This window comes from Dendrobates tinctorius, unplaced genomic scaffold (assembly GCF_039654945.1).
Source record: "Dendrobates tinctorius isolate UK_male_01 unplaced genomic scaffold, ASM3965494v1 ptg000164l, whole genome shotgun sequence".
Classification (NCBI taxonomy): Eukaryota; Metazoa; Chordata; class Amphibia; order Anura; family Dendrobatidae; genus Dendrobates; species Dendrobates tinctorius.
In genome coordinates, this window is record NW_027361831.1 from 269,688 (window position 1) to 281,714 (window position 12,027).

The 12,027-nt window shown below is 47.2% G+C and overlaps 1 protein-coding gene across 1 annotated transcript in view; it reads left to right on the plus strand.

The window, feature by feature from the left end:
- LOC141053017 (uncharacterized) overlaps positions 1-12,027 on the plus strand; it is a 151,602-nt gene that overhangs the window by 33,981 nt on the left and 105,594 nt on the right. The gene's annotated exons all lie outside the window — the stretch shown is intronic.

Here is a 12,027-nt window from a genome sequence, read left to right on the forward strand (position 1 = left end):
ATGGAAATTTGTCAAAAATTTCACAATTTTCCAACTTTGAATTTTCATGCCCTTAAATCACAGATATGGCGCACAAAATAGGTAATAAATAACATTTCCCACATGTCTACTTTACATCAGCATAATTTTGGAACCAACATTTTTTTTTGTTAGGAAGTTATAAGTGTTAAAAGTTGACCAGTGATTTTTCATTTTTCCAACAAAATTTACAAAACCATTTTTTTATGGACCACATCACATTTGAAGTCACTTTGAGAGGTCTATATTATAGAAGATGCTTAACCCCTTAACGACCGCCGATACGCCTTTTAACGGCGTCAGTTAAGGGTTCTTAAACCTCAGCGCCGCTTTTTAACGGAGCTGAGGAATATGGGTATAGCGGAGAGTTGAAATTTCTCCGAGGTCTTGACTACCGGAGATAGCTGAGACCCCAGAGAACATGATTCGGGTCGGTTATTGCTGACCCCTGTGTTGTGATTGCCATTATTAACTGTATAATGGAATACAATTGCAATAAAAAAGTGAGATTTTCCATTTAATTTCTCGCTCGAAGGATGTGATCGCACATCAGAGGAGGCAGAAATGAGGTCCCCCGAGCCCCCCACGTAACCTTTTGTACCGGATCAGTAGTCCCTCGGCCTCCCTCCTTCCTCTGGCAGAAAGAAAATGGTGAGTGCATGTGCGTGCACCCGGCAACCGATTAGAATTTTCTCATTGGCTGCTGTCTTTTGCTTTCTGTGCTAGACCCTATCACAGTAATCAGAAGCCCCCAATATTAGTAAATATGGCAACACGTGGGCTGTGCCCCTCTTTTCTCTCATTGTAGCTGTTCTGGGAGAGAAGAGAGATACACTACATTCAAGTGCTTCCCTGTCAGGAATATAAAATAATAATTTCGGCCTCCGCAAACCCCATAAACGTCCAATTACCCACCCTCAGTCTCCGTAATCCTCCCCGCATCCCTGTTGTCAGGGGATTATAAAAAAAAAAAAAATATAAATATATATATATATATATATATATATATATATATATATAATTTTTTTTTTTTTTTTTTTAATAATTTTCTACTGTTAGGTTTATTAGGTTAGGGCTACACGTATTAGGATTAGCTTTTTGTTAGGCAGGCAAAGAAAAAAATGGCCCGCCCACAGAATATTTAGCGTACAACCTTGTTGCTCCAGCAGTGAAATGAAATCTGCCTCTGAAGTAGAGCAGTTTTCATACAGTGATGACGACTCTTCATCCACAGGATCCCCCAGCCTGATGGTAGAGGAGTCGGTCGTCACTGCTGAAGCTTCAGAGGCAGGACCAAGTACCGCAGTCCCCCCCATAGGTGCGGTATAATAACACTTCATTTTGCCCTCCAATTCCCCCTGAAATAAGAATAGATGTAACCAATTTTATCCCCTTTGATTTTTTTTCCAAGATTTCCTTATCCCAGAAGTCCTACAATTGATCGCCCACTAAACAAACTTATATGCCCCACAATACATCTCCGAAAAACCCACTGCCTTTCATTCCTGCTCCTGGATCCCCACAAATGTCCCCAAAATAAAAACATTTTTGGGCCTTACCCTGAATATGGGATTAGCAAAAAAAAACTTTCTGGGCAACAAAAGCTGTCCACAACACCCCTGTATTTGCAGCCGTCATGTCCCAAGTCCGTTTTGAAGCTCTGATGAGATTCCTCCACTCCAGTGTCAATTCCCAAGCCTCCCCTCAAGGACTGGCCCCAACTATGATCGGCTAAATAAATTGAAACCCCTAATTTCGCTCCTACAAAATTAATTTCTAAATTCCTATACCGCAGAGCAAAATGTGGCAGTCGACGAGTCGTTGATGAGCTACAAGGGCCGTCTGTCATTCCGCTAATTCATCCCCTCCAAGCGAGCCAAATACAGCATACAATTATGCAAAACTTGCGAGAGCTCATTAGGGTACATTTCCACCTAACTATTTTATGAAGGTAGGGACCGCCAAATCAACCTCCCAAACTGCCCCCACACAATTGGCATCCCAGGCAAAATTGTCTGAGAGCTAATGACGCCCTTTCTCCATCAAGGGTACTGTGTGTGTATGTGGACAACTATTGCACGAGCATACCCTATATAAATCCAACCATGCTGCAAATGCAGGGGGTCTGTGTCTGTGGGACAGTCAGGAAAAACCGGGTGGGGTTTCCGTTACAGTTGGTGTCCAGACGTTTTGAGAAGGGGGTGTCATTCTCGCAAGTGACCAACTTCTTGCAGTGAAGTGGAATGACAGGAAGGACGTCTACATGCTGACCACATTGCATACGGACACCACTGTGATGGTCAGAGACAGGGGGCGCCACCAGGGACAAACAAAACCAATCTGTGTCACAGATTATAACAAATTTGTGTGTGGTGTTGACCTGTCAGACCAGGTTCTGCATCCATACCTGGTGAAGGGGAAGACCAGGGCCTGGTACAAAAATGTGGCACTCTACCTTATCCAAATTGCTACATACAACAGTTGTGTCCTGTACAAAATGCCCCAAGGACCACTTAATATCCTCCAGTTTCAGGAACAATTTGTTGCCGGCCTCATATTTTTGAGTTGATGGCACAGGGGGATGTCTTCGAGTCTGAGGATGCCCAGAGACTTGCAGAGCGCCATTTTTCTTGCCCTGTCCCTGTCACTCCCACCCAAAAGTATCCTCAAAAAAGATGCCTGGTTTGTAGGAAGCACGGTAGACGGAGTAATTCCCCGTACTATTGCCTCACGTGCCCATCCTAACCAGGCCTTTGTATCTCCCCCTGTTTTGAGACCTACCACACCTCTTTCAATTATTAGTTGTTTTTTTCAATAATTTTTATTTTCTGCTTAGTGGCCCCAGTAGAGTAATTTGGAACAAGTAATAGAGAATATTTTTATCAGTAGATCCCATTTTACCCCATTTCACAATTCCAGGACTTGATCAGTAACATAACAAGCTACTAATCCAAGAAATTCTTGTCCACATACCCACGTCTGTACAATCCAGAGTGTGGATCCCACCAATGTTCGTAAAGTCAGGTCATATGAAAATTAATTCTAGGATCTGATTACTCACAAATATTTTTGACCACTTATCTAACTTTGACTGTTTTTACAACTGTCTTGTTACACAAAACACTGGCTTCCATTTATATTATATTTATGTTGTGATGCAGGCATGGACATTTTATTGGATCATTTCTAATAATGAGGAAGTTCTGTACTTATACACTATGGGCTTTACTTTATGGTTCTTGCCGAACCTCTGGTACCAGACAATACTTTACGGTTTCTGTAGAGAAGTTGTTGTTTTGTGCATATAGATTCATATAGCGGTTCCTATCTTGGCAGGTGGGAGCTTGCTATGGTGTATCACATCTGTTGGCACATTCGTCTCTCATATAGGAATTAATGTAGCTAAACGAACGTTGTACGACCAGTCTCTGAAAGTGTCTGCCATTCTAGCCCTGCTAGTGTTCTTTCATCTTTGGAACAAACTCAGCTTTGCCACATAGTCGACTGCATTTTCCTCCACATTTTGCCCTTCCTTCCAGTACAGTTTATTCTTCCTGCTACAATATACTCAAATGCGGGGCAACTGTTTAGTTAGTAAGACCAAATTTTATTATCAGCCAATGTGTTTTTAGGAGCATGCCTCCCTCTGTCAGTAATAATTCCTGAAAGGATTTTCTTGTTTGCTCAATGTCTCTAGAAGCTTTGAATGGGTCCTGGACCTTCAATTTTTCCCTAAAGACCAAATGGTGTGCCATCTATTATTGTAGGCAAAGCTGTGTGTCCAGTACTCACATTGGTGCCATATTGGATATATTTCTGAACACATAAAAACTAGTGCAATAAAATTTGAGGTGTGTTCCTTAGAACATACAAAAAAGAATCATAAGAGACAGTGAAAAAAATGCAATTTGTAGATTTTCAAACTTGTGTAGCATCAACCACCCGAAAAAAAAAATTTGGTATCAAAATACTCACTACCTCCCTAGATATATTAAAGGGTACAATTTATAAAAAAAAAAGACACTTATGGGGGATTTCTGTTGCTCATGAACCACACAGGCTCTGCAAATATGACAATCTATAAATAAAGCAAACTATGTCACATTGTGCCCCTTGCTGTCCAAGCCCTGCCGTTTGTCCAAACAGAACTTTTTGACTACATATGGGATACCGCCGCGTTCATAGGAAAGTGGGTAACAAATTGTGAGGTCCACTTTTTGGTGTGGTGAGAAATTCAGGTCTAAAACAAGATATTTGTGAAAAAAATGAACTTTTTCAATGTGACAACCTAATGTTATCAAATTCTGTGTCATACCTGTTGGTTAAAATTGCTCAAAATACTGGATAAAATCTTTGAGGGGTGCAGTTCCAAAATGGGGTCAGTTGTGGGGGGTTTCTGCTGTTTAGACACATTTCCAAAACCTATATGGCATCTGATCTCACAATTTTGAGATTAGAAAGTCAAACTGTGCTCCTTCCCTGGGGGGGAACAGTGTACTCGGGAGAAAATAGACCTCAAAAGTTGTTGTGCAATTTGTCCTGTTACTTTTGGGAAAATAAAAAATTGGGGGCAAATTGATCATTTTTGTGGAAAAAAATGATTTTTTATTTTTATGGCTCTACGTTATAAACTTCTATGAAGCACTTGGGGGTTCAAAGTGCTCATCACACATCTACATAAGTTCCTTGGGGGTCTACTTTCCAAAGGGCTGTGGAGTCGGTAAGTCAAACCTCCGACTCCTCAATTTCCATGACTATGACTCCACCAAAATGGTCTCCGACTCCACAGCCCTGGTTTCCAAAATGGTGTCACTTGTGGGGGGTTTCCATAGTTTAGGCACATCAGGGGCTCTCAAAACACGACATGGCTTCTGATCTTAATTCCAGCCAATTCTGCTTTGAAAAAGTGAAAGGGTGCTCATTCCCATCCGAGCTCTACTGTGCGCCCAAACAGTGTTTTTTCCCGTCTCCCATGACGGCACACATGAGAGAGAGGATCCGCCCAGTCAGGACAGGAACCCTACTGAAGATAAAAGGGCGGTACCTCTCCCTCGCTTCAGTTGGGTTTCCAGTCCTGACAAGGACCCGTGTGCTGAAGACAGTGGTCACACGTACCTGTCCCTCTCCCGTGCCGGCGTGGAAGATCAGGCGGGCCCTGTGCGCTGTGTGTCGGGAGGGGGAAGCGTCCAAACGGGCGTATGTGCTGCACAGCTCGGGGTCCAGAGGCTCTGCCGTGGCTGCCGCGCCGCACTCTCCCCTCTGCCAGTGTCCAGGAGGCGGCCACTTCCGGGTCGAGCCCATCTGACATCACGCTCAAGGCGTGCTGGGAATGGGTGTGCCCGCGTGATGTCAGGGGCGGCGCCGGATCCAAGATGGCGGCGCCCATGAAAAAAAAACGGCCAGCAAAAAGGGGGGGGGCTGTCAATGGGCATCGGAGGAGGTGGAGAGTGCAGTGGATCCCTCTTAAAAAGAGGGATGACCACAGAAGATGCACTCATGCCCAAAGCTTCACAAATGGAAGTGGGGCAAGAAGAGCAGCGGTGACAACAGCAGCAGGAGCTCCCGCCAGATGCCTTGCCGAGCCGCCAGCATAGCAGGAGTAGCCGTAAGAGTGGTGGGAGTCGCAGTCGTAGACAAGACCGGCATGACTCTGCGACGTCCAGAAAAAACGTCACGAGTGCATCTGATGAGCCTCCGAGATCGATACCCTTGATTAACAGCGGTGGTGAGTGATCTACGTGAATGTCACCCTTATGGTAACGGGGTTCCATTTTCTCTGTTTGATCACTAGGGGTCGAAGAAGTCTAGCGGCAAAACAAAGAATAGAGAATGCGCCCTATGCAGAAACCCGCTGGCAGTTCAGTGGCAGAAAGATCTGTGCGCTGACTGTATAAACAAAACAATACGGGATGAGACCACTGATTTTGTGACTAGCCTTAGGGTTATAATACAAGAGGAGGTGAAAAGCTCCCTAAAGGAAGCCCTCAAAAAGACAGATAAAAGAAGCCGCAAAAGGGATTCTGATTCTGAGGCCTTGCTAGTGCAGGAAGGTCGGGAAAAATCCCTTTCCCCCTCCGCCGCCTCTTCCTCTACTCGGTCCTCGGAATCCTCCTCGGACAACGATATAGGGGGCCGTCCATGTTTCCCAACAGAGGACGTAGAAAAGCTGGTCAAAGCTGTCAGGTCTACAATGGGCCTTAAGGATGAAAAGACTCCTAAATCATTGGAGGATGTTATGTTTGGAGGGCTTGAGGAAAAGAAAAAATGCACCTTCCCTGTAAATGATAAGATAAGGGCTTTAATTGACAGGGAATAGAAAAAACCAGAGAGGTCGGGGGCCTTACCTTCTACATCAAAAAGGAGGTACCCATTCGAACAAAGACTCGGAAACCAGGGAAAAAATCATAAAAATTGATGGTGCCGTAGCTAAATCTTCAAAAAAGGTATCCCTACCATTAGATGACTTTGGCTTGCTGAAAGACCCGCTTGATAAAAAAGCAGGTAGTTTCCTGAAACATCTGGAAAGCATCAGCAGGTGGATTAAAACCGGCAATAGCTGGTACTTGTACCGCCGTGCCCTCATGGTCTGGTTACAACAAATAGAGGACCAGATCAGGGATAAAGCTCCTAGGGACGAAATACTGTCTAATTTGACAATGGTACACGGAGCAGCGGCTTTCCTAGCGGATGCCTCGGCAGATTCCGAATGATTAACAGCTAGAGCGTCTGGGCAAATATCTCCCCCCAGTACCTGGGTCCTAATAATCAAGGACGGTTTAAAAATAAAATTCACCTGTCCGCCCAGGCAAACCTTTATAATACCCCGAAGGAAAGCCCAAGAGCAACAACTGGCCCTGGAGACAGAAGTCTTGGGACTAGTGCATAAACGAGTCCTACAGGAAGTCCTAGTTCAAGAAGAAGGAAGGGGGTTTTACCCCCCCCCCTTTTAATACAAAAACCAGACGGCTCTTGGAGGACCATAGTCAATCTGAGGAGACTCAACCAGTGGGTAGACAATTGATCCTTCAAAATGGAGTCAGTCAATACGGCCACAAAAATCCTGTTCCAGCACTGCCTCATGGCAGTGATAGACTTAAAAGATGCCTACTATCAAATCCATCGGGAGTATCAAATACGTGAGTAGCGCTCTATGTCCAAGGTCAGGTCAAACACTACCAATACGCAGCCCTTCCGTTCGGCCTGTCTACAGCCTCCAGAGTTTTCACCAAAGTGATGGCCGAAGTAATGTCATTTCTTCGTTCCCGGGACATAGTGATCGTCCCATACCTGGACGACTTCCTTGAGGTAGGGAGGTCGGAGACCCATTGCACACACCAAGTGAAGGAAGTGATATCAACTTTAATAGGGTTAGGATGGATAGTAAACATCCCCAAGTCAAGATTAACACCAGTAAAAGTGCAAGCCTTCCTAGGGTTAATACTGGACTCCGAGCAACAGCGCTGCCTCCTACCAGAGAACAAAGTGACCAAGATAAGGGGCCTAGCTTGCACAGCAATGCAAAGGCCGGCTATGACACTGAGGAATGCAGTGTCCCTTTTAGGCTCGTTGACATCATGCATACCTGCAGTAGCATGGGCACAGTACCACTTAAGTTCTGTCAGCACAGAAACAATTGAAAGGGCATTTAGAGGGTGAACTATATCTCTCCATGGCTGTATGAGATTCCCTACTCTGGTGGACTGTAAAAGAGCATCTAACAGCCGGTGTCCCGTGGCAGAAACCAGTCGAGGACCTCATTACAACCGACGCGAGTGCCACAGGGTGGGGAGCACACCTGAGATGCCACTCAATACAGGGAACCTGGTCCTCGCTAGAAAAGGATCACTGTTCAAATGTAAAAGAACTATGGGCAGTAGAGAAAGCCGTGAAACATTTTCTCCCCTTGCTTCAGGGCCACCACACTCGAGTCATGACTGACAATCGTGCAGTGGTAGCCTACATCAACCACCAGGGGGGAACGAGATCTCGGGGCCTCATGGAAATATCAAATCTACTTTTCCAGTTGGCAGAACAATATCTGTTATCCATCACAGCACTGCATCTAAGGGGTGTGGAAAATACACAAGCGGACTTCCTGAGTCGCAGACACCTAAGACGGGGAATAGTCCCTAAACACCCAAGTTTTCCAACAAATATTTCAAGCTTAGGGCAAACCGGAAATAGACCTGTTCGCCACCTCACGCAACAGGAGGGTCAGGAAGTTCTGCTCACTGAATCCCTTTGCAGTAGATGCCCTACAAATACCCTGGAAGTTCTCCCTGGCCTACGCATTCCCGATAGTAGTCCGGAAAATCGGGGAGGATCGAGCAAGAATAATTCTTATAGCTCCGTTTTGGCCGAGGAGGCCTTGGTTCTCCCTTTTGGGACTGATGTCAGTGACAGATCCATGGATCTTACGGGAGCTTCTAGACCTGCTATCCCAGGGACCAGTGGTCCACTCTCAGGTGAAGGGCTTCCATCTGGCAGCCTGGAATTTGAGAGGGCGCCAGGGATTCTCACCAGGGTTAGTCTCCACCCTGTTGAAGAGTAGGAAACCTATAACATCCCAAATCTACGGTAGAACGTGGAAAAAGTTCCTAGACTTCCTGAGGGAACCTTTAGGGGATGTAGCTCCAGTGGGACCTAACATAGAATTCCTACAGTTGGGGCTGCAACTCAGGTTAGCCACGAACACCCTCAAAGTTCAAGTCTCAGCTCTGGGGGCCCTATATAACTGCAACCTAGCATCCAATAGGTGAGTGTCCCGATTCATAAAGTCCTGTAGTAGGTCGAGGCCGGTCATTATCCCAAAGATACCACCCTGGGATCTGAATTTAGTCTTGGAGGCTTTAACCAAAGATCCCTTTGAACCATTACAAGAGCTGTCACCAAAACTACTCACACTTAAAACTGTATTACTGGTAGCCTTAACATCGGCCCGTAGAATGAGCGGCCTACAAGCTCTGTCTATGTGCCCTCCATATACGCAGATTTTGGATGACCGAGTGATTCTAAGACCAGACCCGGCCTACCTCCTCAAGGTGTTCCTGAAGTTTCACAGGACTCAGGAGATCTCCTTGCCATCACTTTGTAATAATCCTAGAAACCCTGGGGAGCAAAAGTTCCACACAATGGATGTAAGGAGGGCCATATTACAATATATGTCAGTGGAAGAAAGATCAGTCCCTGTTTGTAGCCTTTCAGGGTAGTAGAAAAGAGTACGGGGTAGCTAAGAGTACCATTGCCAGATGGATCAGGGAGGCCATTATGTTATCTTACTCTGCAAGTGGCGCTCCGGTTCCAGAAGGCATCAAGGCTCACTCCACTAGAGCCGTGGCTACTTCCTGGGCAGAGAAGGCTGAGGTATCGATTGAGCAAATTTGAAGAGCCGCTACTTGGTCCTTGCCTTCAACCTTTTTTAAGCACTACCGACTTGATCTATCTTCCTCTAGTGACCTAACCTTTGGTAGAAGGGTGCTACCAGCGGTTTTCCCTCCCTAAGGTGTCTTATTCTACAAAAGTCTGTCGTGTGCCATCATGGGAGACGGGAAAACACCAAGGTTACGTACCGGTAGCTTGTTTTTCCGGAGCCCATGACGGCACCTGTATAATCCCCCCCCCCCTTATCACTCCTTTGGTGTGCACTATAGTTTGGGTGATTTTTTAGTTAAATATAATGTGGTGATAGTTTTACCATGTGTACTAACCCCGGGGGCCTCTCATGCTCTGTAAACCAACTGAAGCGAGGGAGAGGTACCGCCCTTTTATCTTAAGTAGGGTTCCTGTCCTGACTGGGTGGATCTCCTCTCTCGTGTGCCGTCATGGGCTCCGGAAAAAACGGCTACCGGTAAGTAACCTTGGTGTTTTCCCCACATATGGGGTATCAGGAGAAATTGCACAACAAATTTTGTGGTTCATTTTCTCTTTATACACTTGTCAAAATAAATTAAAAAAAAATTGATTGTAAGAAAAAGTTAAATGTTTATTTTTCTCTTTCCCCCATGACGGCACCACGGAGAGAGGGATCCGTCCTCAGGGACAGGAAACCTACAGATGAAAAAGGCGGTACCTCTCTCCCACATCAGTTGGTTTCCTGTCCCTGACGGGGAACCTACAGCATACCTGACAAGTCGTCGTAGGATTCCGGGGACCGATCCAGTCCGGTGATAGGCAGCGGGGCTCCCTGCCTCGGCTGGGTCGAGGCCTCGAACAGGCTCCCCCCGAAGCACCACCACTGGGGTCGGCGGGCCTTTAGGGTGAGTGGGGAGAGGCAGTGAAGAGGCGTGGAAGTCTGCCGATCCCAAAAAAAGGAAGAAAAAAAAAGAGAAAGAGGGCCCCCTGCTGTATAGTGACGGCGGTCACTACGGGGGAGGCCCGCTGAGCCGCAAGGTGGTACGTGCAGGTGGCGGCGGTCACTGAGAGCACAGGTCGGGGCCAGCCATACAAAGGAGGCGGGGAGACCTCCAGGAAGCGGGCAGGGGCGGCGGCGGCCTCCAGATTTACTTGTTGCGCTGGAGCAGCGCAGACGATGGCAGGCCCGGGCGACCCGGGATAGCGGCGGCTACCATGAGGCGCAAGGTGCGGCCGGGCGCAGACGCGCGCGCGCACACCGTTACAAGCGCCAAGATAGATGGGGCCGCAGTGCATCACTGGGAGGCCGTAGCGCGCATGCGCGGGAGCCACTTCCGGGGGCGCAGGGAACGCTGGGAGAGGCGGCGCCGGGAAGAGGAAGAAAAAAAAAAGTACCGCTCACATTCAAAAAGACCCCATTAAGGGGTAAGGAGCGTCGCCATGAGCGAAAAGCAAAAGGAGACTCGGCGTTCCCCGAAGCAGGGGCCGCGGCAAACGCAGGAACAGCGCCAACATTCACAGCGCCAGCGCAACTCTTCCCAGCAGCGCAGCAGCGACGGTCACGCAGGATCGTGGCGCAGCCAAAGCTCCACCATGGCGGCACAGCCACACGTGGACTCAGCAGTGGAAATAATCCCTATGCCTGAGACGGTACCTCTCGTTCCATAAGGAGGGTGAGTGATCTCCGTGAATGCCCGCTCGCTAATATGCGGTTGTTAATTTCTGTTTTCAGGGGCGTAAATGCACGACTAAATCTAAGCACATGGTATGTGCCATATGCACGGAGGAGCTACCCCCTATATGGGAGAAAAAGCTTTGTGCAGCATGCATAGAGCAAACAATTCAGGAGGAATCCCCAAGATTTGCTTCAGATCTCAAAACCCTGATAAGGACCCAGGTCGAAGATGCCCTTAAGGGCGCTAGATCCTCAAAAAAGACGTAGGTCCAGGCCAGAGTCCAGTGTTAGCGAGTCAGAAAGCGAACTGTCGGACTCAAGTAAATCATCATCCTCCCAATCATCATCATCCTCAGAAGGGGGACGTCGCTGCTTCCCCATCGAGGAAACAGACACCCTAGTAAAAGCGGTGAGGACAACGATGGGGTTAGTAGATGAACGCCCTAAGAAAACAGCCCAGGATCTGATGTTTGGTGGGCTGGAACAAAAAAAAACGGAGAGCTTTTCCTGTCAATGAGAAAATCCATGCCCTAATTAAGCGAGAATGGAAAAAACCTGACAAAAAAGTCCTCTTGACTCCCAAGAGGAAATACCCCTTCGACGACCCGGCCTGCTCCTCATGGAGTAAAGCTCCTAAATTAGACGTGGCAATTGCAAAAGCTTCTAAAAAATTTGCCCTGCCCTTCGAGGACATGGGAACCCTGAGGGACCCAATGGACAAAAAAGCAGAAGCCTTCCTAAAAAATACGTGGGAGTCGGCAGCAGGGGGGCAATGCAGAGGTCAGTTTCGGTGATGAAGGGGGCAGCAGCCTTCCTGGCGGATGCATCAGTAGACTCAACCAGGCTGGCAGCCAGAACAGCCGCCTTCTCAAATGCCGCAAGACGCACCTTATGGCTGAAATGCTGGCCAGGAGACTTACAGACAAAGACCAAATTGTGCGCAATCCCGTGTGAGGGGGAATTTTTATTTGGGCCAACACTAG